We start from the raw sequence: 26,814 nt of genomic DNA, 5'->3' as shown, positions 1-26,814 counted from the left end.
ACTCGTGGTTTCAGTTCAGGCCACGATCTTGCGGTTGGGGGGTTCGAGCCCCACGTTGGCCTCTGCGCTGACAGCACAGAGCCTGCTGGGCTGGGGATTCTCTCTCTCTCTCTCTCTCTCTCTCCCTTTCTCTCTGCCCCTCCCCTGCTCGTGCTCGCTCTCTCTCTCTCTCTCTCTCTCAAAAATAATAATAAACTTCAAAAAAAAAAAAATTGTTCATATCTCCTCCTTTTTAATAGGTCGCCTCCTTGGGGAAGCTTTGCATCACTCAGTGAGACCAATAGCCACCTTCTCCACAGCTCCGGTGTCTGCAACTCTGCACGGCACTTACGTGATATACCATCATCCCTGACTTTGTCCCTCACTAAGGGCAAAGAATCCCCGGCCAGGGCTCTGCTCCATTTGATTTTGAGTCCCCAGCGCCTACAGCAGGGACCCAGGAAATGTTTATTCACCAGATCGCTTCTCGTCAGTCAATCTTGTTCGTAGACGCGCTGGCCATGAACACGGACCGCAGGACGCCCTTTGTCGGTTGGTTTAATGATCCAAACGTCCCCGTCTTACCTTATTCTTCGGTGACTTTCCCCTTTCTCCTGGAAGGACTTGTGCTGTATCTGGTGTCTTCCCAAGAGCTCCTGGTCAGGTGAGGTTTTGAGCCCAATGAAATCTACATGAAAACCTGATAATTCCCTTAGCATGATGAGCACTGAGTAATGTACAGAAGTATTGAATCACTATACTGTACGCCCAAAATTAACAATAACTGTAGGCTAATTATACTGAAATTTAATACAATTGGGGCGCCTGGGTGGCTCAGTCGGTTAAGCGTCCGACTTCGGCTCAGGTCATGATCTCACGGTCCGTGGGTTTGAGCCCCGCGTCGGGCTCTGTGCTGACCGCTCAGAGCCTGGAGCCTGTTTCAGATTCTGTGTCTCCCTCTCTCTCTGCCCCTCCCCCGTTCGTGCTCTGTCTCTCTCTGTCTCAAAAATAAATAAATGTTAAAAAAATTTTTTTAAAACAATCAATAGTTTCCACTTGATCTAACCACCGATTTGTAAGAACTACCAGGGAAAAGATGTTCCATTGACATCCTGGGCCTGCCGTCAGCATAATCCAAACTATGGGAAGCTACAGACACGCGACCTAGTTTTGTCAACCAAAACATTACAAGTGAAAAGTAAGAGAAGGGCAAGAAGAGAGAGAAGCCGTACTGAAGACACATCTGTCATTTTAAGTATGGCGTTATTTGAATCCGGGTTCACTCACAAAACCATATTACTTAAAAAAGCAAAACAACTATAAGTCAACAGAAGATATGTGATTGCTGATGACATGTTTGATATTACATCATTCCTTTATTTTTTCAGGTGTGATAATGACCCTGGGTTATATTTTAAAAAGAGCTGTACCTTAAAGAGAATCCATACAGGAACTATTTACAGATGAAATGACATGATGTCTAGGATTTAACGTAAGAACTGGAGAACCGTAAAGACACGGGCATAGAAGACGTGTGGTAGAGACGTTCAGACAAGCAGGAAGTGCTCGCATTTCATTGTACTATTCTCACCACTCTTGTAAAAAGTTGGAAATTTTCCATTAAATTAAAAAAAATTTTTTAAGTGTTTATTTTTGAGAGAGAGAGAGAGAGAGAGAGAGAGACAGCGAGCAGGGGAGGGGAGAGAGAGAGCGGGAGACACAGAATTTGAAGCAGGCTCCAGGCTCCAAGCTGTCAGCACAGAGCCCCGTGCAGGGCTCAAACCCACGAACTGTGAGATCGTGACCCGAGCTTGAAGGCAGTCAGGACTGAGCCGCTCAGACACCCCTCCATTAAATTTCTTAAAAAATCACTTTGAACACTACCAGAGGACTCTGATGAATTCTACGGAGCAGGTTGCCATGACAATTCTGCACAGGGTACCAGCCCTTCCTGGCAGGTGGGGCAGGCTGTAGGCAGTCAGAGCTGGGCTCTTCCTCTCGCCCTGCCAGGAGAGAATGAGGAGAGCCAGCCCCCGGAGACCTGATTACCGTCTTCCTCAGAGAAGCTCCTGGTTAGACAGAGATGTGTATCTCGGCTTCTGGGAGCCAATGGAGGGAAGAAGAAGTATTTCTTCTAATATGGTAAAATAAGCTCTCAGGAAAGGCAGGCTGAAAAGAATACAGAATCTGGAGTCAGAAGTCTGGGATTCCCTCCTTGCCCCACAACCAGGGCCAGTCTCAGCGCCTCCGTGTTCTCATCCATAAAATGGGAATACGGCTACCATCCGTATCAGAAAACTGGTGTGTGTCGATAAGATGAGACCTCATTCGGGGAGGCGAGAGGCAGCATGGTGCGGTGGGTCGGGTGCTTGGGTCCGAACCGTGGCTCCGTTGTACCATCCACACAGTCAAGTACTCAATACGTGAAAACTGTTACAATTAATTATTTACGGAAAAGCAATTTGTTCAAGGCTTCAAAGTGAGTCAGCAGGGTACGACTCAGGAGGAGAATCCGCACTCGGCTGTCCTCCGACTACCCTTTGAGCCTCTCTTATGGCTCGATGTGGGCAGCTGATTCACAACCGGTCGCTTTTTCGACAGCGCAGGCAAGACGGAGACGGGAAGATGGGCCATTCCTGTTCCTACAGCTGGGCCACCCCGGGTGGCAGTGATGAATCAGCCTTGCTCCCGGCCTTGCATACTCAGCCCGCAAGGCTTCCCAAGCAGAAGAGAGCATCAGGGATGCCCTGACCTAGCGGAGGTTGTGTGATGGCAACCGATGACGGCCTGTCTCTCTGTGCCCTCGTCCCCCACAGCACTCAGCAACCTCCCAGGCTCCTCCCAGCTTCTGAGTACAAGCATATTTTTTTTTTCCAACTGCCGGGATCAAGCTGGCAAGAGGGACACACGTGTGTGCACGTGTGCACACGCGTGGTGCATGCGTTACGTGTTAAACCTGGGCCCATTACCCCCAGCGGGACGGTGCACTGTGTCTGTACCAGAGCAGAACAAGAGGAAACAGGACACCCAAACAATGGGCGACAAGAGCCTCACTTTCCTGGGCCCTGCTCTGTGTAGAGGTGTCCCCAGAGGACCTCCCTGCACACGTGCTTCAGAGTAGAGGATTCAGCTGGAGTTTCCCAGACCTGTGTTCCGAATCTCACCAGTATCTATCTGTATCCAAACACAAAGCCCAAGACGTACCAGGAGGCAAAAACTCCACTCCCTTTGTGAGTGACTGTTTGTTCGACTGGAGAGTCTGGCTGGGAAAAAGAGAAGGGTAACAGCTGAGGGTGTGGTTACGGACGTGGAATGTATTGCTGGTTTTTTAAAAAAAATTTTTTAATGTTATTTTTGACAGAAAGAGAGAGACAGAGCTTGAGCGGGAAGGGTCAAAGAGAGAGGGAGACACAGAATCCGAAACAGGCTCCAGGCTCCGAGCCGTCAGCACAGAGGCCCGACGCGGGGCTCGAACTCACGCCCGCGAGATCATGAACCTGAGCCGAAGTCAGACACTCAACCCGACCGAGCCACCCAGGCGCCCCCATGGTTTGTTTTTTTTTTATTTTACAATGTCTTGGATTTTACTATAAGAATCTTTAGGCTTGCTCCCGTCTTGTATAAGAAGACAAGTGGAAACACTTGATTCGTGCATTCTATTATGGCTTTTAAAATAACTATTCTAATGAACGACCCCTTAATTACCATGAATGAACAAGATTGAATGAAAGCAAATAGGTATACATGAAAATAATCTCTAGCCAACCTTCATTTCTTATGGAGTAGCACCTAATCTAACTTTTATTTTGCTAAATTGAAAAAAAAAAAAAAAAAAAAAAAAGAGCTTCGCTGTCTTATTTTGGGTGTGGAAAAGCCTTGGGTCTTGCTTTGCAGAATACATTTTTCCTGGGACAGGCTGCTCATAGCTTTGGCTTTGACAAAGCAGCTTTGACATTTAAAAGCCCTTAACTACTGCTTGCAATTTATCAGGAAGAAAAAGGTGATTCGCCTCTTAAGCATTGTTATTCTGCTTATGGTATGGAAAAAAAAAAAGAGAGAGAGAGAGAAAGCTCTAGATCCCCTTTCAAATCGGTTATACCACGGAGCCAGGGAATGAGCATTTGCTTGGAAGCAAGCAAGCCTGTTTCGAGTCTTAACCAGTAAGTTGCTGTATTACGTTGAGAAAGTCATTTTCCCACTTAGGTCTCCATTTCCTTGTCTGAAAAGAAGCGTTTGGAATGTCATTCCCAGCTCACCGGGTTTCACAATAAAGCATGAGGTTCAGGAGGTATCATGTGAAAGCTGAGGGTCCAAATCCTATAGATCGGGGGTCAGCCAACTACAGCTCACGGTCAAATCCAGCCTGCCACCTACTTTTATATACAACCCACAAGCGAAGAATGAGTCTTACATTTTTAAATGGTTGGAAGAAACAAAAACTCGAAAGAAGAATATTGGGTGACAGGTGAAAGTAACATGAAATTCAAGTTTCAGTAGCCATACATAAACTTTATCGAACACAGCCAAGCTCATTTGTTTACATATCATCTGTCTGCTTCTGTGTGACGACGGGCCAAGTTAAGTAGTTGCCACAGAGACCATGTGGTCTGTTGAACCTAAAATATTTATTCTCTGATTCTTCATCAAGTTTGCTGACCCTTGCTATAGGTCAGTAAGGTCTCCAGCTTTAACGTACATACGATGACCTAGGGATCTTATTAAAACATAGCTTCTGGGGCGCCTGGGTGGCTCAGTCAGTTAAGCGTCCGACTTCAGCTCAGGTCATGATCTCGCGGTCCGTGAGTTCGAGCCCCACATCAGGCTCTGTGCAGACAGCTCAGAGCCTGGAGTCCGCTTTGGATTCTGGGTCTCCCTCTCTCTCTGCCCCTCCCCAGCTCACACTCTGTCCCTCTCTCAAAAAGTAAACAGGAAAAAAAATGAGTAAATAAAAAATAAAACGTAGCTTCTAATTTTTAGTAGGTGTGGGGCGGAGCTCAGGCGCTGCATTTCTAACAAGCCCCAGGGCGCTGCCAGAGCTTGGACTGGGGACCATACTTTGAGTGGCAAGGCGAGGCTCTATCAGAAAAATCTGGTTATGCCATGAACGTGCTCAATGTCCTTTGATGCCTTTCCAGAACCTTCAAAATAAACTTGGACTTCTTACTCCTATGTGATTCTTGCCAGTCTGTCCGGTTTCGTTGCCCCCCCCCGCCCCACCGCCATGCATCTCATGCATATACCTGAAACACACACCCCAAGTGTGCACACTCCCACGTGTGCCTCTGCTCCCTGATGCACTGGGCTTGCTCATGTATGTGCTGATGCACACACTGGTCTCTTCGTCGGGAGCATTCTCTCCTCTCCCCACCCTTCCCCCACTGCCCCAGACACGACCAATTGTCCAGCTTCTTGTCCTTCACGTTTCAACTCAAGTTTTGAAAGGAGCCTTTCCAGATTCCCTGAGGCTGAGTTGAGTGGCCCTTTAGTGAGGTCCCTTAGTATTTCACGGCCCCCGTCACAGCCTGAAATCACCGCCCCATGACCTGTGTCCTTAAAGCAGAACGTCACTTCACTTATTCCTGCATGCAGGGGTATAACGTGCGTTATTTGGATGGGACAATGAATGCCCGGGGTCACCTAGCAAATCAAGTGAAGAGCTGGGACCACAGGCCTACACGTTTGGGTTCCGGGCGTGTGTTTTCTTTTCCCCTGAGCCACACCTCAGAAATGGATATGCTCTGTTGTGACCGATGGGGGAATTGTTTTATAGCATTCCTAACAGAAATAAAGCCTGTGCTCCGAAACCCTTAGAGTGTTTGGGGAGGGCAGCCTCTTCCGTGGCTGGCCACTCTGTAGGGTACCGAGAACTTCCGAGCCCAGGGAGCAAGCAGCTCCTGAAGACCTATCTCTGGAACTCTGGGCGGCAGGTCCTGGCAACAGCACCAGCAGGCTCGGCACCCAGAGCAGGGTGTCCATCGTCCCGGGGGGGGGGGGGGGGCCAGGACTTATGCAAAGTGCTCAAAGGGCTCAGTGAGAAGGCCTGGGAAACAGATACCTGAGGCTTCAGGCGTGTCCCTTCTTACTTCTTGTGGCTTCTACTTGCCGGTCGGTTACCTGAACCCAGAGGAATGAGGATCAGCCAGCCAGACATAGGCTGACGGCAGCCACAGTGGAAAGAAGGGTGGGGACCCCTGTCGGCCAGCTGATCAGGAGGCCTGGGGAAGGAGGGGTGGGCGGGGGGAAGGGGCAGTGTGTGGAGCGCGCCCCAGCCTGGGTATGACCCCACTTGCCGAATGTGGCAACTTCCCCACCCCTCCTCCACCTGGCCTAAAATTCCCATCCTTAAATTCACAGGGCTATTCCCTCCAGACGGTCATGGAGGGTTGCTGTGGACCGAACTGAATGGTGTCCCCCCCAGAATGCATATGCTGAAGTCCAACCCCCTCACGTGACGGTATTTGAAAATGGGGACTTTGTGAGGCAACTGGGGTTAGATAAGAGCATGAGGGTGGAACACAGATCTGCTAGGATTCGTGTCCTTATAAGAACGACTCACCTAAGAAAGGCCATGTGAAGACACAGTGAGAAGGGAGTGGTGGGCAAACCGGGAGGAGGGCCCTCATCGGACCCCCTCACCCTCCCAGATCTTGATCTTGGACCTCCAGCCTCCACAACTGTGAGAAAATAACTGACTGTGGTTGAATCTGCCCAATCTGTGGCACTTTGTCAGGGCAGCCCGAGCTGACTATGACCGCAGCCTTCCTTCATGGGTAATTTGATCAATTTCAGTTTCCTCCAATGAACTGTTATTAAGCTCATGAAGGCAGCAGGGGCCAGTGCAGCTTGGCTTGCCATCGTCTCCCCAGCACACAGTAGGGGGACACAGAAATAATAAATGTAATAAAGGAATGAACGTATGGAGTGTTTGCTAGGGACTGGGCACCGCGCAAAGTGCTAGGGGAAACGGGGAGAAACTAAGACACCATCACTCCAAGGAGACCGGTCTAGTCTACGAGATGGATGTAAACCAACCCTGATGATGTGATGGGCCAAGTGCCCCAACAGAGGCATCTAATGTGCCGGGGTAACACGCAGGTGTGCATGCGCACACATAGGTACGTGCCAGAGGCGCGAGTGTGCGCTCTGCTTCAAGATGGGAGTGGACAGAGCTGGACGCAGATGTGGGAAATGAGTAATGCGATCCGAGAAATTTTCTCAAAGGGCAGCATATTTGAAAAGGGCATAGATGATTTCACTCGAGAGAAAAGTGCACCCAGGAAAAAAGGCACTTGTTGATTCACTGATTCATTAACGAACTTGAGCCCGCGCGGGGGGGGGGGGGGGTTAAAATTGTGGGAAACTAAGCAAAGCTAGCTGAGTGCGACAAAGGGTACTAGGGCGGAGGGGAAGGAGAGGAAGAGGGGGCTGGAAAGACAGGCAGCAAGAAGCCTCACTGATACCTGATACCTGGGAAACACACACACACACACACACACACACACGCACGCACACACACACACACACAGAAGGGAGCTAAGGGAGGAGAAACGAGACATTTCAGCAGCAGAGGAATGTTGGACTGTGGGTATCTTGAAACATTCAAATGAAATCTTCAAATGGTCTTCAGGGGGAGGCAGAAAGGGAAAGGCTCCAAAGACAGACTAATGTGGGGATGTTGGAGTAGTCACTTACAAGCTGGAAAAGCCTTTAATTGCTGTGCCTGGCTTTCGAATTGTAAAATGGAAACACTACCTACTAATCCCCTCAAGATGGAGAAGAGAGTAAAACACACACACACACACCCACAACACCACACACCACACACACACACGTAGTAGGATCACAACAAATGTAAGATCTTACTAGCTAACTGTCTCTAATTAAGAACCTCCAAAAAGCTCCCAACACGCTGAAGTTTCAAGGTGCTTCTCTGAAAGCTTGGAGGAAACCCAGCTGCCTCGAAGCACGTCATACCTTCTTGTTTGGTGATATCCACCGCTTCTGTATCTGGTCTGGTCCCTTTCCTAATCTCCGGGATTCACAGGGGCCAGGAATGCATCCTGTTTGTCTGGGGCCCGTGGACCTACATGGTCCTCGGCTCGTCAGAGGCGCTCCTTGAAACTTTGGATAATTAATTGCACAGATGGGCAAAGCAGACGTAAACCGTCTTACCCAAAGCATGTTCTAGAACTTTGACCTCACAGCCCATTGACTTCTTGAGACGACACGGTTGCAGACCAAACAGAGCAAAGACTCTGATCTCATCCGGGGACAGACGCGTTCCTCTCCGAATTCCCACCAAATGGGAACGGCCACCCAACACTGAGCAGCCCATGTCACCTCCCTCTCAGAAGCGGCATCCACACTTTCGCAAGGAGAAGCAGACGCAACACTCAAAACAACTCTTAAAACACCTTCCTGCAATGTGGGCTATAAACACAGGAAACAGCAGCTGGCTGAGCCACCAGTAACGTTTATTTGCCAGTCAGGGTGCTAGAGCTCCGTGTGTGAGTTTAAAGCCGTCATCCAGGACCCAAAATAAGCGAGTAAGGCAGAAATTGAGGCACCCTGACTATAGGTCTAATGGTAAGGGCTTTGGAGTCAGAAACGCTAGGGTTAGAAGCCCAGCTCTCTGCCCCTTACTCAATGCATGTTAAATAACCTTTTGAGCCTCCATTTGCTCATTTGCAAATGGGTCTATTAATACGAACTGCAGAGGTGTTCACTGAGGAGTAACTGACACAGTGTTTGGAAGGGGCTGAGGCTGGCGACTGGCACACAAAAGATGATTATGAATGGTCTTTACCATCATGCTCCTCGGTATCTGCCCGAAGGAGCCGAAAATTTATGCTACACAAAAGCCTGCCCATGGAAGTTCACAGCAGCTTTATTCAGAACTGCCAAAACTTGGAAGGTACCCAGGTGTCCTTTATCAGGTGAATGGACGAATAAACTGGTGATCCAGATCATGGGATATTATTCAGGGCTAGAACGCAGTGAGCTAGCAAGCCATGAAAACATGGCCGGACACTAAGTGTACATTATGAAGTGAAAGGAGTCCATCTGTGAAGACTCCGTACTGTATGGTTCCAACTGTGTGACGTATTAGAAAAGGCAAAACCATGGAGTGGTTGCAGGAGGGGCAATGCTAGGAGTTGGAGGGGTTAGCGGGGTGCAGGGAGAGGATGAACAACTAACAGGTAGAGCACAGAGAGGCTCTGGAGAGCACTGCAAATACTCTGTATGATACTTTATTTTTTTTTTAACGTTTATTTATTTTTGAGACAGAGATAGAGCACGAACGGGGGAGGGGCAGAGAGAGAGGGAGACACAGAATCGGAAACAGGCTCCAGGCTCTGAGCTGTCAGCCCAGAGCCCGACGCGGGGCTTGAACTCACAAACCACGGGATCATGACCTGAGCTGAAGTCGGACGCTCAACCGACTGAGCCACCCAGGCGCCCCTCTGTATGATACTTTAATGACAGATACGTGTCGTTCTACATTTATCCAAATCCGTAATAAATATAACGACAGTGAACCCTAAGGTAAACTACAGGCTTTGGGTTGACTGTCATGTGTCAATGTAGATTCATCACATGTAACACACATACCACTCGGGTGAGCCAATACTGATGATGGGAGAGGATGTGCGTGGGGGGGGGGGGGCAGGGACAAATGGGAAATCTCTATACCTTCTACCCCATTTTGCTATGAACCTAAAACGGCTTGAAAAGATAGTCTTTAAAAATGACACCTATCTCCAGCGGCTCAGAGGACCTACTATAAATGCACCCGACAACGTCCAGATCTTTGAAAGCACCACGGACCCCGAGGCAGAGCTATTCGCTAGCCCCTGTGCTGTTCCATATCACCTTCCTCCTCTCTCTGTTTCTGGGCATGGGGTAGAGTGCAATGAACGTTGAACGTATCTGATCACTTCTTGGTCCTCCCTATTCGACCGGGAGCACCAAGACGGCAGGGGCCGTTCCTGAAGCATGTTTTTCCCTTTTGCTCCTAGCAGGATGCAAGCCCGATAATTGCATGTTGAAACAAACAAACACACAAAACAGCCCCATGAACAGGAAATTGGAGCAGAGGAGAAAGCGGCGCCCTGGACCCGGACATAGAGCTCTACAATGGTACTCCCGATGTTCTGGAATGAGTCCAGCAGCGAGCTGAGAAAGGCTGAAGAAACATGATAATACTTCCTCCTTCATGGTGATCTTCTTCTTTTTCTTTTAAAGAAGAAAACTCCCTCTGTAAAAAAAAGGCAATTCCAGAGCAAAGAAAACCAAACAAGGAAAGAACGTTCGATTCTTTAGCCAAAAGTGTTGCAATATACATTCTCTCCGTCATCAAAAACTGCAGTGACAACAGAAAGAACATCAGCCCTTCTGGAATTTTTCTATTGCAAGGAGTTCAAGGCTGATTTGAGCCTATTTCTTTTACTTTCTTAAAAACATTTTGTATTTTATTAAATTTTTTTGATGTTTATTTTTGAGAGAGAGAGACAGCACGTGAGCAGGGGAAAGGGCAGAAAGAGAGAAGGAGATACAGAATCCAAAGTAGGCTCCAGGCTCTGAGCTGTCAGCACAGAGCCCGACGCAGGGCTCGAACTCACAAACCATGAGATCAAGACCTGAGTCCAAGTCAGATGCTTAAGGGACTGAGCCACCCAGGTGCCCCAAGGCTATTTCTTTCCTAGCTGAAAATTCCAGCCTCCTAAGTCTGTAAAAAACTCAAAGCCATCTTCCTTCCTGTTCTGTCCGACTTACAAGTTCTTTCTCTTCCTAGTGTTAGGGCTGCTTCTCTGCCCTGGCGTGGTTACATTGAACTTGTACATCTGCTCTGCATCTTGCTCACTGCTGCTTCTCGGAGCCTCTGCCCATTCCCTCTGTCCCAAGGGGATCACATGCCCAGAGCCGAGAGACATGAGTGAATATGTGCCCAGCAAGGGAGCGCTCAATGCTCACTCCTTCTGAGGTCCTTGCCCAACTCCCTGAGTTCAGCACCACAACGTCCCTTCAGCCCGGGGGGTGTGGATAATCCATTCCTAACCAACCCTGGGCGGGGCTGCTCCAGAAGGTGACAACTTCCAAAAAGAAAGGGGATGTTCAGAGAATCCCAGAGACTTGGCATGGAGACACTTTAAAGACAGGGGGCTCGGAGGTCATGTCCACATCCCACTAGCTCTTCCTACCTCTTGGCTGTTGAGTATCTCAGGGAGTCAGTAAGCTTCCTCCGTGGGCTCTCTATCTGTATGCTCGCAGTTCTGGGACTGCCTCGTTGTACCCTTTACTAGCTTTGTGTACATTTCACTTTCGTAGGCTTCTTCTCTCCGCCCCCCCACTCCCCCCATATTTTAAATAGGGGAAATGATCTGTTGCACTGTCAGAGCTGTGGAGAGAATCATGCATGTGAGGGCACCTACCCAGAAGGATACCTTCAGATTTCATATCCTTCCCCACAGACCTCAGTCCCAGGCTGGATCCCCACCGGGACTTCAGACGTGTTCTCCACCCCGGAACACCTGAGTCCTTCTGAGGAGGCTGATAAGAAAGCTCAGTCACTCATAACCGGAGAGAGAAAACACGACCTCCAGGGGCAGAACACATCAGGGTTGGGCCATCGGTTTCCAAACCGTGTTTCTGGTGACCTGGAAACTGCCCACCCCCAGCAACAGAACTTCCCAGCGAGGTCCATAAAATAAGCAGCCTCTTTTCCTATGTCAGCACTCTAGCCAGCTATCAGAGGAGAGAACCTTCCTCTGTCTCTTATCACATGATATTGCAGTCATCTGCTTGAGTCTTTCTTGCCCAAGACCTTGAGGGCTCCCTGCGCTCAGAGACAGGGTCTTCCTCGTATTTCTACGTCTAGCGCGCAGCACAAGTCCCGGCTGCCTGGCACAAAGTCGTTGCTCGGCACATTTTTTGTTGAATCAACAGGATCTTCTTCCTGTCCTGCCTCAACATCTCCCATATATCCCTGTAAATCACGTTTAGCCCCACACTACCTGTCTCCCAGGTCGACTCGGAAACGCACTGGTCAGATCCCCACCATGCGAGAGATGGACGGGAGAAATTAAAAAGAGATTCAAATGAGACTTGCCCCCTTATCTTCCACATCTTTCGGAGCCAGCTGCCGAGGGAACAGCAACCCTCCTTGTTGCTGCAAGGTCCCCTGAGAGTCCTTCCATTTGAAAGCCTTCACCAATCGCGCATGATCAGGCCATCTTGTTCGAGTGGTTTCCCTGGCGTCCCTCCTCCCCCGCTGGCCCGCCTCAGGGCTGGCAGCCGCAGGCCATAACAACAACACAAACACACTTGTCACCCCCCCACCCCCCGCCACGGTTTGGTGGATGAAGTGACACCCAGGGGTCCGTGGCGTCTGAAGCAACCAGATGGCAAAGGGGCATGTATGGCCGCGGTCCGTTCAGCCTCACAGTTGAGAGGCTGCGACCTTACGTTTGGAGGAAGAGAAGAACTTCCAACGTTCTCCTCAATCCTGACGCGCGAAGGTGCCGAAGGTCTGAGCGAGGTCCGAGGTCCCTACGGGGCTCATCGTGATGATGTGTTGATTTTGAAGACCTACCTAAAAGCGGACTCCCCCGGGGGCCCCTGTCATCATCACCACACCGCTGACATGCCAAGGGGTCTTCCTGATAAGGAGAGCCACTCTGTGTACTTGTGAGCGGGCCGAAGGCAGCAGTGGTGTGGTCAGGGTCCAGCACTGAGAAGAACCACTCCACGTGCCTCGACCAGCATAGCATCCCCCCCCTCATCGCCCTGCCCCCAGCCCCCCCAATGTGTATCCGATCAACCCAATGCTACTGAAATTAGCCCTAGGCCCCAGGCCTTAAAGACGTTGGGAAGCGAACTTAGAAACTCACTGAAGATTTACAGTGGCTCATTAACTTATACCCAGAGTCCCCTCCTGTGCCCCACGCGATGCTGTGATTCCAGAGCTACTGATCTGAACCACCACATCTACCATTTACTGATGAGTCAGGCTCTGCACCATTTCGTGTGTATTCGCTCATTCAAACGAGGACCAGGCAAACCATTAGGTTCTCTGCCCGAAGAGCCCCTCATGGAGGCCACGGCAACAGCATCCTTCCTGTTTCTACTGTGGAGGCCGGAGAAGTGGCCGGCAGGGAACGTGGTGCTCTGTAAATTCTTCAGTACAATCCGGTGCCTGTCTTCTCAAAGTCCGGAGCTGAGATGGGTAGTGCACACACACACACACACACACACACACACACACACACACCCTTTCAGAAAGAGTGATAATGTCACTGTAACTCTGTACAACATCAGTAGACAGCCAACCACATTGCAATTATTTGAGCGCAGTAACAGATTAAACCAGTGACCCCAGTTCTGTGTAATCTAAGGCCATCACATCATCTCTCCGGACCTCAAGTTCGCTTCCTTCTACTCGTCACACTTTGCGAAGCACAGCCACACATCAACACGGTGGGTGTGGGTTAGGAACTCAGACCTGGGAGTCTGGCTGCCTGGAGTTTGCATCTTGGATCTACCACTTACTAGCTGTGTGGTCTGGGGCCACTTACAAATTGCTGGGCCTCAGTTTTCTCATCTATAAAATGGGGATAATAACAGTTCCTATCTCAGAAGGCTGGTATGTGGAATAAACAAAACAATGTACACGTAAAGTTTTAAAATACTGCCTGGCACACAGTAGGCACTCAGCGAAGGTTAGCGAGGAGCATTCAAGGCTCCCGTTGGAATGACGAGGGTTGACAAGACGGCAGACGGGTTAGCAACCGGAAAGGCAAATGAGGAGCGCCTGCTAGACCCCCATTCTGTGCCAAACATCATGAACTAAGAGGACAGGCAGACCAAGTGTGTAACACTTGGTAACCACATGCCGTGGTAGACAAGACAATGGTCCCCAAAGACGCCCATGTCCTAATCCTCTGAACCTATGAATATGTTCCCTTACCAGGCAAAAGGGACTTTGCAGATGTGCCTAAGTTAAGCATCTTGAGCTGGAGCGATGCGGTCCTTAGGTCTTTCTAGAGGGAGGCAGGAGAGGAAGAGACAGAGGGAAGCAGAAGTGGGTGTGGTCATTCTGTTGATGGAAGAAGGGGCCATGAGCCAGGGAATGCAGGCAGGCTCTGGAAGCTGGAAAAGTCAAGGGAACCAGTTCCCGCCGAGAGGGACAGCACAGCGCCGTGGACATCTTGGTGTTAGCCCATAATACCCATTTTGGACTTCTGCTCTCCTGACTGTAAGAGAATGAATTCGTGTTGTTTCAAGTCCCCCCATCTGCGACAGAAGCAATGGGAAATTATACGACACGTGGCTTTGGTCACATGTACTGTGTTTCACAAAACGTCTTGTTCCCAAAAGCCCCTTGGCTAACTCATTATGACTCACATCCCTATTTCCCAAAAGGGGGTGCAGTGAAAATTTAAGCATCCAGAAGGAAGCGTTGACTTTGATGGAACTGGCCTCTCGTGTGGCTGCTCGCGTTCCTTGCTCAGAGTTTGCCTCTCTGAAACATCGGAGCTTGCTTAGGGAAGACTAGAACAGCCTACCAGACGTCACACAAAACCAACAGTTCACAGACTTTCTGGAAGAGCCTCAAAGTCCCAGGACCCAACCACTGATAGGTACTATCGCATCATGTGTGCATGGCTTTTTGTCATTTTTCATCACATTTTCATTACATATGTATAACTGTGTATACACATTGCCTCATTTTGATTCATCCAACCTATCAAAATACTTGATCAAAACCACATCCTCAGGGACACCTGGGTGGCTCAGTCTGCGAAGTGTCCGACTTCAGCTCAGGTCACAATCTCACAGTCCATGAGTTCGAGCCCCGCCATGAGCTCTGTGCTGACAGCTCGGAGCCTGGAGCCTGCTTGGGATTCTGTGTCTCCCTCGCTCTCTGCCCCTTCCCCACTCGCACTCTGTCTCTCAAAAATGAATAAATGTAAAAAAAAAAAAAATTAAAAAAGTAAACACACATCTTCAGAAAGTGACAGATCCAGAATCTGAAGCTAGTCTTTTTGTCTCTAAAGCCGGCCTTCCTTCCCCCCAGAGCGGAAGGCAGTATTTGTTCTTACCCTCCAGGATGGGTGGCCGAGACACCTAAGGGTCCCAGAGGTGGCCATTCCAACTGGCCAGAGACAAATGAGCGCCCTCTTCCAGAGGCCGAGATGTAAGCACATGGCAGGCAGAAGGAGGGGAGCAAAGGGAAAGAAAGGGCAGAGAACCTGTATGCAAGGGCTGATCAAGGGACTGGCCCAGTCCATTCCTCCAGGAAATGGAGGCGAAAAGCCTTGTTAGAAATCTCCCTCTTGGAGGCAGAGCCTGGACTCAGGGAAGTCGCCTGATGTATATAAAAAAGAAACTGTTCTGGCCTGGGAGTCAGGAGGCCTAAGGTCCACTTCTGTCATAGACCAGCTGTCGGTCTTGAAAAAGTCACTTCATTTGTTTGTCTCATTTTACTTTTACGTAAAAAGAGGAAGTTGGGCTGGAGAAGGTTCACCGGCAATTCTCACTACACATTGAACTTCTTCACCCCAAAGCAAACCCTACCATCCATCATATGGGACTCTCCAGCCAGGAGCAAGAGATTATCATCACGAGGTTAAATACTAGGCACAGTCTGGGAGGTCAAAACTAACGGACGTCTCTTGAACACCTGTGTCGACCTACACCTTCTGTTATCTGTAGCTTTCACAAAGTATTGTGTTCACGACGCTGTTCATTTTCACATTCTTTGGCGACCCATGAAGAACCACCGCTCGCCAAACCACCGAAACTTAAAACTATATCTTCTGTTCTCTACGTCGTCCATGCCTACCGACTCTGAGAAATTCAACGTAAAACCTACCATGTAAACTATAACTTCCTTTTCTTTGGAGTAAAAGCACTCTCTCCAACCTTGATTCAGGTGCCCCCATTTCAAGATCTTCTCTTGGTTCCCTCTCCCTCTTCTTTCCTCCAGCATTTCCTTCCTGAGCACCCCATAAAGCCGTCATCCGTTCAGGGGCCACACATCCCCGCTCGTCTCCGGGTTGTAGGGGAGGGCAGGCAGACCCATGTGTGCGAGCCAGCTTGCAATGACTTAGGAGACTGGACAACACCTTCTCTTGGGGACACGGAGGCTGCTCCAGTCCCTGACCACCGGCCACCTCATGAGCCTTGATGTCTTACAGACGGAGCACAGATCCCCAGCCTTCCTCGAAGAGCTATTTCTGATGCAGAGATGGTAGTAACAGGTGCTTACTGGAGAGAGGAAATTACAGAAAATGAGCTGAGCGCATGGCAGGCTGAGATCTCACCATCCGGAGACCAAAGAGAGGAGGAACTGAGAAGGTTTCTCACTGCTTTCGCCACAGTCCTTAGGGCATTGGCGGGCATGCAGTAACCACCGGGAAAGACTGAAATGAATGAAGGGTCACTCCGGCAAGGAGAATCAGGTGACCTTGGCCTGGTTTCCAGTGAGGACAGGTGAGTTCAGATATGGATGGGTGGAGGCAGGGTTCTGAGATATGGATGGGGGAGCAGGTGAAATCTCTAGTGGTGAGGGAATCCAAAGGGGAGATGATTCTTACACCAGAGATTCCAGATAATCTGTCCATTCACGGTTAGATCCCAGTCAGCGGCCTCAATTCCAGAAAGAAGACTCCAGCCGTCCGAGGAAAGAGTTCTCAGAGAGCAGGGCGGTATCCCAGGGGTCTGATCCTCAGGAAGTCTGGGGATGCTGGAGAGGATTGCCAGAAACCCCACAGAGAGGCTTTGGAATCTTCGTCTGGGAACACCTCCCCCACCACCAACAACTTTACTCACTTTGGAAGTGCAGAGGGAATGGAACATTTTGTGGACCTCAATCTTTTTCATGAAAGTCTCTTCTCCCCTGTCCTCTTCCAGGACACCTGTCATTTCGTTCTTTTCCTGCCTCTTGAACCATTCCTCTTAGCCTCCTTCACCTTCTTTCTTCCCTACCCACCAGCTGGTCCCCGCAATTCTATCCTTGGGGGTTGGCTCCTTTCCTCTTCTTTGCTCTCTGCGTGTTCTTTACAGCTGCTTTCTGCTCCCATCAGTTCCCAGCCCGACCTCCCCTCGGAACTCCAGATCCCTCTTTCCTGATCTATGTGTTCACAGCACCTCTAACGTGTCCCAGAGTACATCATCGCATCCTCTGGGTCACCCAACCTTCTGTGTGTCCTAACTTGGTTGGTAATGTTTCCACCTTTCCAATTTGCCAAGCTCAAAATCTTCGGCTACCTTTCCGCTGCCCCTCCTCCTCACATCCAATGGATCATAAATCCTGTCGATTCCATTTCAAAAATATCTCTAGAATCTGGCTCTTGTAATCTCAATCCGAGTCCTATGAATCGTCCGCTGGGACCATTGCAGGCACCTTCCAACTGGATTGCATGTGTAGTGCTGCTCTGCTCTGTTCCATTCTTTCCACCGCCTTCTCGCTTTAAGACTTTATTTCCCACAACCTCCAGAAAACAATCCGGCCCCAGCGCATTTTTCCACCTCACCTCTCACTACTTCTCTGTCTCCTTCCCACCAATCCCAGCCCCGGGGTGCCTTGCTCTGAAGTCAAGCTGTTCCCTCTGACTGAAATGCGTCCTCTCCTCATGCCCAGAAAAATCTCTACTCATTGTTTAAGGTCTGCCTTAATGATCACCTCCTCTGCTTTCCTCAAAACCTTCTTCAGTTACACTAATTGTTTTTTTCTGTGGTCCCACAGGGCTTATTTCAAATCTCAACCACAGCACTAATCATATTGCTATATCACAATTAGTGTTTCCACGTCTTTCTCTCTCGAGGAAGGTTGAGCTCTTGGAGAAGAAAGACAACCGTCACATCCCTAACAAGTTCCTGGCATACAGGAAGGAGGCACTCGGTAAATGTCAGTGGAAGAGTGAGTGAAATAACATTCAACCTCAGCTCAGGCCCAGCTATGGGCCAGCCGTGTCTCTTGGTAGCCAAAATGTCTCCTTCTCTTTCCAAGGTAGATAGTAACAGCGGGGGAGAAGGCGGGAGAGTCATGAGCAGAGTGAGTCAAGAAACTCAAGTTTAAATTAAAATCTTATCTTCCCTTGTGGTACAATATGAAATCATTCAAACGGTCTACTCATCTTCCCAAACTCCCCCCCTCTCACACTGAAGGGTGCTGCGGCCATTCTGTTCACACCTTGAGTTTACCTCAGGTCTTCCTGTCTGGTTACAGCACCCTCTTCCTCTCACATACACACTGCATCTATCTCTTGCAGCACATGGACCACATCTTATCATAATTTTCTATCTTCCGCACTAGACTGCCAGTTCCTTGAGGGCAGAGATTATATATAATGATCCTCTGTACCCCCAACTCCTGTTATCACAGGTTATCATAGTTGCCCACAAATACGTAATAAAGTGCATATACATTTAAAAAACAAAATTGGCACTGGGGCGCCCGGGTGGCTCAGTCAGTCAAGCCTCCGACTTCGGCTCAGGTCACGATCGCACGGTTCGGGGGTTCGAGCCCCGCATCGGGCTCTCTGCTGTCAGCACAAAGCCCGCTTCGGATCCTCTGTGCCTCTCTCTCTGCTCCTCCCCCACCTCTCAAAAAGAAAATAAGCATTTTTTTTTTTTAATTTAAAAAAAAACTAAAAAAAAAAAATTCTTTTTGACGGGCATTACGAGACACTTGATGGAGATAACACCTGCAATGTTTTTGTTTGTTTTTTTTAAGTTTTGTTGAAGTAGAGTTGACACACAATGTTGTATTAATTTCGGGTGTACAGCAAAGGGATTTGGCAAGACGATATGTAACGCTGTGCTCACGGCAAGTGTGGCTACCGTCAGTCACCAGAAAGCTCTATTACGGTACCACTGACGTACTCCCTACGCTGGGCCCTTCATTCCTGTGACTTATTCATTCCACACCTGGACGCCTAGATCTCCCCCTCCCCTTCACCCGTGTTGCCCACTCCCCCACCTTCGGCAACCATCAGTTTCGTCTCCGTATTTGGGGGCCTGTTTCTGCCTTTTGTTGGTTTGATTCATTCGTTTTGTTTTTTAGATTCCACCTATATGTAAAACCATATGGTATTTGTCCGGGCTTTCCTTTCCCCTGTCTTGTTCTTCAAGATTTCATTCGTTAAGAGGCCGGGTAAAGTAGGCATCGTGCCCCTCTCTTCCCTGCTTGCCTCGCAGAGAGTAAAGTTCAATAAGCCTGGAGGGAGAAGGGGCCAGAAAAGAAAAGAGAGAGGAGAGAAGAAGGGAGGCCGGGAGGGCAGGGAAGGGACAGGCCAGGGAAGAGACGCCGGACGTATTTGTGATTGAACTAGTTCTCCAGGGTGGGTGCGATCTGCTTAGGCAGAGAGCAAAGAAATGACGGGTCCCCGCAGTCGATTCAAGGACAGGATGGTTACGGTCCGACGCACGAGACACCACTGGTTCAGAATTCCGGCTGTTCCGTACGGTTCTGAGTGTGTTTGTCTGTGTTTAAATAGACTGGATACACAAGCAGCCATTGGAGGCACATTTCTTCCCTGCCCTGTAAGCGTTTCCTACCCGAGATAAGAGACCGAACATTTGGAGAGGGAAGGCTCACTATAAATATTTTGGAACGAGGCACGGCCAACACGGAAGCGGGATTCTAAACAAGCCGGCTACCTGATTCCGAGAGAAGGTTTATCCAACAAAACGCAAAGAGAAGTCTGAACCGTTCGGCTGCCTCTGGCCATCTGTGCTGTCCGCGTCCCCTTGGCATTTTCCGGGCTGCTGTGAGCTGCTCTGGTGGCGTTCCTTTCAGCTTCCCGCTGTGGGTGGCGACGGCCCTCGTCCCTGGCGGGGTTCATTGCCACGGCTGCTTTATGTACAAGAGCGTTCACGCTTCCACTGGGGCAGCCGAACACAACGGGAACTGTTGTTACACCAACAGCTGGTGCCTTCCAGACGGGGAGATGCCCCTTTGATTAAAAAGGTGCCCGTGGGCAATTTGTTTCCCCCAGGGGCTGGGCTCCAGGCACCAACCTCCTCTCTCAGTTAACCAGCACTTTCCTTGTGTTTTTGCAAGAGAGCACATCATGTGCCAATTTGAAAATTACACTATTGTGTACTACTTAAATGACGCCCCCCTCCCCGCTCGTTGTAATTACCTCCTATCATTCTTTCTTCCCGTTTGTTTACTCTCCAGAATTTCAGTTGTCAGTCCTGAACCGTTTTCTCTGAAGGGAGAAGAGAAGAATTTGACGGCAAAGCACCGGAAAAATAAAACAGACACGGAGAAGCCAAATACTCTGGAACAGACAAGCACACAAGAGGCGGTGAAAACATCCTCGTGCTGCCCAGAGACACCTGTCCGTGTCACCCTCGCGTCACCAGAACGCCTCAGGTGTGGTTGACTTCGACCCCTTTTGCAGTTGGCAAGTCTGAGGCCCGGAGAAGGAAAAGGCTGGGTGTGAAGCCACATGGCCAAAAAATGAGAGCGGAGCGAGAGTGCAAAGCCAGGGTCTGACAGAAAGGTAAACTGAATTTGCTTTATGCGACCACTGGGCTACCAGTGGGGTGTGAGCGGAGTACAGAGCCTTCAGACTATCACCCAGGCCCTCAGGAGGATGCACAGGGGGGCCACTGTGGAGGATGGCAGTCAGCTAGAGAGAGAGTTCCAGGCTGCCTCTGACAGCCGACTTCAGAGGGCCAGGTGGTGAAACTTGGCATTCATCTTCCCCTCCTGAGAACCGCACGGAGTTTACCAGGATGCTGCGCACATAGTAAGAGCTCAGGCGATTTCTGGATGCTCGTCTGAGGCATTTGTTAATAGGCCTCCTCCCCATAAACAGTAGATGGCAAGGAACACGCCTGCAAAGTCGCCAGGAAAATGGGGGGGCTGTTGGCCAGAGGGACCAACAAGACAGGAGCCCTCCTATCACATGACCCTGAGCACCTGACAGAAGGTCTGCCACACCTATGCACCCACCCTCCAGGGACGTTGTCCCATAAGCCTCTGGGTGACACCCAGTGCCCCCTGGGAAATTCCTCCAATGAAGAAGACAAGAGCTGTCGGTCCCGGTGGGGACCACAAGTGTCTCGCTCTCCAGAGGCCACCCAGTTCCGCCGGGACTGTGCCCATCACAGTGCAGAGAAACCGTTCTTGAATGAGCTTTTCTCTGCCCCTCTCTCCAGGGCTACAGTCTGATTCCATTTGAGACGAATCAGAAGCCAACCATATGGCACTCCTACAAATCCCCAACCCGGGCCATTTATGATAGCCAGCAGCTCGGGCAGCACTGGCTCGGCTCCAGATCTGCTTCTGCTCTGCCTGGCACCCCTCAGGGCGCTCTGCGGACAGAGGTGCAGGGAGAACAGAACCCGAGTACCGAGGAATGGCATAGGCTCTACCCCCGACTCACTTCTTTAGGCCCACGGCTCAGTGAGGCGCGAGGAGATGAAACGCGGTGGCCACAAAGGAGCCGTGCAGGATAAGATCACCGCTGGAGTGGCCGTGACGCCTGTGTCTGCACCCAAGGCTCACTGAGTGCCACATGCGCCGGGACTGTTGGCACAGAATGGCACCCTCAGCCTTTCCCAACAGCCCTTCAAGGTACGTGTGTTATTGTCAACACTTTACAGACGAGGAGACGGAAGCATTGCACGCTGGACGGCCGGCCCCCAGGTCTCCCGGCTGTCTGAACGGCCACGGTTGACACGTCGGTGTATGAGGCAGATGATGATGGGGTCTGTCCAGTTCCCGGCTGCCCAAGTAGAGGGGCGCCCTGTCACAAGCACACACGCGTCGGGTGCCTGCTGGGATCAGGGGGACGCCGACACCTCCACCATCACTGTCACCGGCCAGAGTGGAGATGGCAGGGGACCCAGGACTCCCTAGGTTTATTGCTTCTCTGAAAAGGCAAGCCTTTAGCTCTGAGAACTAATTAGCGCCCACCGCGTGAAAAGCAGCCAGAGTTTGAGGCAGCGGAGGGCAGGGGGCAGGTGGTGACAAAAACCAGGGGAAAGAGTCCCAAAGCATGGTGCTCTTTGCTCTTTGTGGCACTGAATCTCCTGAACCTCAGTCTTCTCATGAAACCATCCAACGTCTGAGACTTGAGAGTGATTACGTATATAAAGCTGCCCGGCCATCCCTAAGGTGGTCGAAAAATCTAAGGTCATATTATTAGGGCGTCACGGAACTTCCACAGAAAGTGGAACCCAAGGGGTTATACTTACGTTAGCAGCAAATTCAAAGACCTCAAGACCTACCAGCGACAACAGGAGATGAACTACTGATTCACGCAACATCACGGAAGAATCTCAAAAATATGAGGCTGAAGGGAAGAAGCCAGGCAGGCATAAGAGTATACACACTGGAGGATTCTGCGTCCATGCAGGTCTAGAAGATGCAAGCTAATCTGCAGTGACAGAAAGCAGACCAGTTCCCCAGGGATAGGGTGGAGAAGAAACTGACTGGAAAGAGGCGCAAGGGAACTTTCAGGGGTGACAGGCAAGTGCTGTGTCTTACGGCGGTGATCCCACGGGGGTGTTCATATGTCAAAGCTGATCGATCCTTCGATAGATTTCATTTCAGGTACATACATTTTACCTCAATAAAATTAAAAATAAAAATGCGTGTTGAAGTCCCCTCCCTTTGGGGCCACCTGAGTGGCTCGGTCGGTGAAGCGTTCGACTCTTGATCGCAGGGTGGTTGAGTTCGAGCCCCGCGTCGGGCTCTGTGCTGACAGCTCAGAGCCTGGAGCCTGCTTCGGATTGCGTCTCCCTCTCTCTGCCCCTCCCCCGCTCGTACTCTGTTCTCTCTCTCAAAAGTAAATAAATAAATAAATAAATAAATAAATAAATAAATAAATAAATAAAATAAAACGAGCCTTTAATCGTGTGCTTTACCTCACAAGACTGCCATGCTAATCAAGAGGGCAATTTGGTGCCCGTGAGAGTAATTTTTTCAACTGCAAAATAACACACAGACGTAGAGGAGTGTCGGATGAATGCGCGGTCTAGCCGGGTAGCTTCGAGAATTCTTTGCCTCGCCCACCTATAAGAAAGATCCTCTCACCCCCAGGTGGGTCGGGGTTTGTCTTCTCTCTCTCCCCAAGGTCCCTTCCCAGAAGTGGCCACAACTCAGGGATGCTGAGTTAACCAAGCACTTTCAGAGGATCTAAGGTCAACCACCAGGTAAGCTAGAGAAGGCCGGAGAAGCTGGATACTTTAATTCATGGGCTCTGCAAGGTGCCTCTCAGTTGCACGCACAGCCAGCTCTGAGGGTGTTTTCTCTTTGCGCAGCGAGGCATAGCGAATGCAGCTTACCGTCCCAAGGAAAGTTCCTTCTTCTACCGTCCTGCTCTTCAACTAGGCATCGTTCAAATATGCTTCATAGGAAAAAAGGTCGACCTAACGGCACATGACCATCTTCGCTGGAGACCTCAACCAGCAAGCACCTTACCTCCGTTTCTTCCAACCCAACACAACAATACCATAATCCTGTCTGGCGTCCACATTATATTTTTAAGTAATTCGAGATCCTTTCCTGCCCGTGACTCACACAGGCTAGGTGTTGCTGTGCCCGGAAGCTGATCGGGATATTGAGGAAAATGGAAAACCTAGAAGCTTTCTGTGTCAGAAGCGGGACCTGCACATGGGCCCCGGATTCCCTGCCCACCCCCCCACCCCGCCCCACCCCACCCCATCCTTTTGCAAGACTGTATCTTTCCATCCTTAGCAAAAATTAGAGTCATTTGCTAGAGACAGACTTCTAGCCACCGGCAGCCTCAAACAAACCCAACCAAAACAAAACAAAAGGTCAGCGTTGGGTCAGCAAAGACTCCTCAAACTCAATGGTTTGGTGAAGCTCCCACAGTTGGCCTCAAGCTGCAGAAGAGATAAGAGATAAGAGCCCCACCCCCCCCCCACCCCCACCAACCACAGAGGCCAGGAGCGGATGGTATGAAATCAAGTAGCAAAGCAACAAACCCCATCAGAGCGCCTGTCCCGCTGCCTTCTCTCCTGACCCCTAGGCACCCTCCTCCTTGGCTCGGCAGGCTCTTCTCTTTCCTTCCCACTAAACCTGCTCTAGCCTTGACCAAGCTGGACCTTTATTTTTAGAACTTCTGGAACAGAAACTTTTAGAAGAGCTAATAGGCATAGAAAGGAAAAGGAAAAAGAAAAAGGAAAAGAAAAAGAAAAAGAAAAAGAAAAAAAAAAGGAAGGGATTGGCCATTCTGGCCCCTTAAAGTCTTCCTTCCTGAGGCCTTCCTAACACCTCCTTACGTTGTGCACTCCCTCCCTCCCTCTCTCTCTCTCTCTCTCCCTCTCTCTCTCTCTCTCTCTCTCTCTCTCACACACACACACACACACACACACACACGCACGCACACACGCGCACACACGTACAGACACCGGAAAAATTGCTACTTCTTAATCCTCCATTTGGCAGGTCTTTCTACAGCAGTGTTGATGGACCGAAGGTAATAGGGTGGGATGGAAAAATCCTAGCGCAGCTCCAGGGAAGTGATGAGCTAGAAGGAACATACCCTGAGGTCACCCTGCTGGCTCAGCACTCCTCTCCCTTGTAGGCACCTAATAAGCATGCGCTGATTAATCCTGTTCCCCCCAGAGGGAGCCAGTGAGGCCCTGAGGAGTTAAGTGACTTACCCAAGACCACAGCACAGGCTGGAATAGGACCTGGGCCTTGCCGGCCTGAGCTCTCTGCCCACCCACCCAGAGCTCCGTGGAAGGTCCCTTTCTGCTGCTGCAAGACAGCAGACCCAGGGACACCCACAGGGAAACCAGAGCCGTTTCTCTGGGCCACCACCATTCTCTCCAAAGGGCCACGTTCCAGACACTGGTCTCATCCCTTCCTGAGGCATCATAGCCAAGTCTCCCAGAGCCCAGGAAACCATCACTGCTCCCTCCTGCTTGCGATGTCATCGTGCTGCTGCCTCCAGCCTTAAGGCCCGAGAAGGAGGCTTCTCAGAAGCTAAGCCCGATGCCCCAGCTCTCTTTCTTCTTGGCCTGGCAGCCCAGGGAGAGTAAAACCAGGTCAGGTGACAGCCATGGGCTCTGCCCCCACCCCACCCCCCAGGCAGGGAATCCGATGGGGAGACAGAATGGCAAAGCCAACCTCCTTCCAGCCCAGGCTGCCTCATGAGGACCCACTTGGCCCCCCTTTCAGCAAAGAGAGGCAGGCAGTGCTAGTCATAATAATAATAATAGCTGTGATCGGCTGAAGAATGGCTCCCCAAAAGACAGACAAGTCTGTATCCCGGGAACTGTAAGCATTGCCTGATGGTAAAAATTAAAAAAAAAAAAAAAAAGCTTTTGCGGATGTGATTAAGGATCCTGAGATGGGAAGGCTATCCTGAATTACCTGGAGGGGCCCTAAAAGCAATCACAAGGTCCTTATAGGAAAGGGGCAGAGGGAGACTCGAGCCACAAAGAACGGCGATGTGGCCGCGCAGGCAGAGATGAGAGTGATGCACCCACAAGCCAAAACCTGCCAGCAGCCACAAAGGCTTGGGTGAGGCAAGGGATGGATTCTCCCCTGGAACCTTCCAGAGGAGGCACGGCCCTGCTGATACTTTGATTGCAGCCAGTGACACAGATTTAGGGCTTCTCGCCTCCAGAACTAGGAGAAAATCAATTTGCGTTGGCTCCAGCCTGCGAATTTGTGGTTATTTGTTATAGCAGCCACAGAAACTAATACCGGAGCTGACATTTAATAATTACCCACTAGGCTCCAGGGCACTGCCCTAAGCGTTTTACCCGCATTAAGGCATTACATACTGGCTCTGGATGTGAGGTCAAGCAGACATACTCCGGGTTTGCAGGCCAGCTTTACTGCTTAGTGTTGTGACTTTAAGCAAGCTACGTAACTTCTGTAAACCTGTCTCCGAATGCGCACAACAGGCGTACGAATTACCTTTCTCATCGCGTTGCTGGAAGGATACGTGGTTACTTAAAGTAAAGGGCTTAGAACAGTACACAGTAAGTACTCAATAAATGCTAGCTATTAGGAGGTCTCAGGAATTCGGCCAGCCACAATTAGACCATCATCCTCATCTGTCAGGACATGGGCAAGGCCTCCTGGACCCAGTGCAGGAGAAAAGACGCCGCTGGCAAGTGGGTTTGAAGAGCCAACAGGACAGTCTGAGTGCAGTTAAGCATTTCTTGCCTTAATGAAGCAATTTAGGTCCTTACTGCTGGCCTCGCTTCCAAAAAGGCAGATGCCCAAGACGGCGCTCATCGTGCAGCATTGCCCAGCTGATTTTCCAGCCCCTACCTCCCTCGCTTAAGGAGAGGGAGGCACACACATCACCCATAGTAAGGACCTAAGTGGCAACATAACATCCACGCCTGACGCAGCCCTGCAGAACCCACCACACTTTCTCCCTGTAACGCTGGCATCGGGAAGCGGAGTCCCACTGCTTTGGAAGTCAACCCCGGGCAAACACCTGAGTCCACCTCCTGAGTTTCCAAGGCCACTCCAACCAGTCCCAGCGGGGCGGGGCGGAACGATAAAACCAGGGGTCTGCTTTGGTTAGGAGATTGCAGCCAAGTTAGCAAAGAACAGAGGAAGCAAGATCCGCCCAGGGGCTGGGGAAGGGTAACCTAGACTTACCAACCGAAGAAAAGGGGGGAGAAAATTTTTTTGTCCTTAACTTGGCCCTTTCCGATAAAGTTTGCCCAACTCTCCCGTTTAGGTGATGTCATTCAAAGAAGCAGCGCCTCCACAGGATGGCAGGCCTTGTGTCCCCACCTAAGAAATCTGCCCTCCAGAAATTAACCAAGGGAGAAGGGCCCTGGCCCGGCCACCCGGCCTTGGCTTCCTCCTAG

General features: G+C 50.3%; 1 protein-coding gene across 5 annotated transcripts in view; it reads right to left on the bottom strand.

Annotated features, from left to right (window-relative positions):
- UBASH3B (ubiquitin associated and SH3 domain containing B) overlaps positions 1–26,814 on the bottom strand; it is a 142,051-nt gene that overhangs the window by 113,890 nt on the left and 1,347 nt on the right. The gene's annotated exons all lie outside the window — the stretch shown is intronic.

The sequence above is a fragment of the Lynx canadensis genome, chromosome D1, assembly GCF_007474595.2.
Source record: "Lynx canadensis isolate LIC74 chromosome D1, mLynCan4.pri.v2, whole genome shotgun sequence".
NCBI classification, from domain to species: Eukaryota; Metazoa; Chordata; class Mammalia; order Carnivora; family Felidae; genus Lynx; species Lynx canadensis.
Note: the sequence above shows the minus strand (reverse complement) of the source record. Positions and strands in the feature narration are given on the sequence as shown.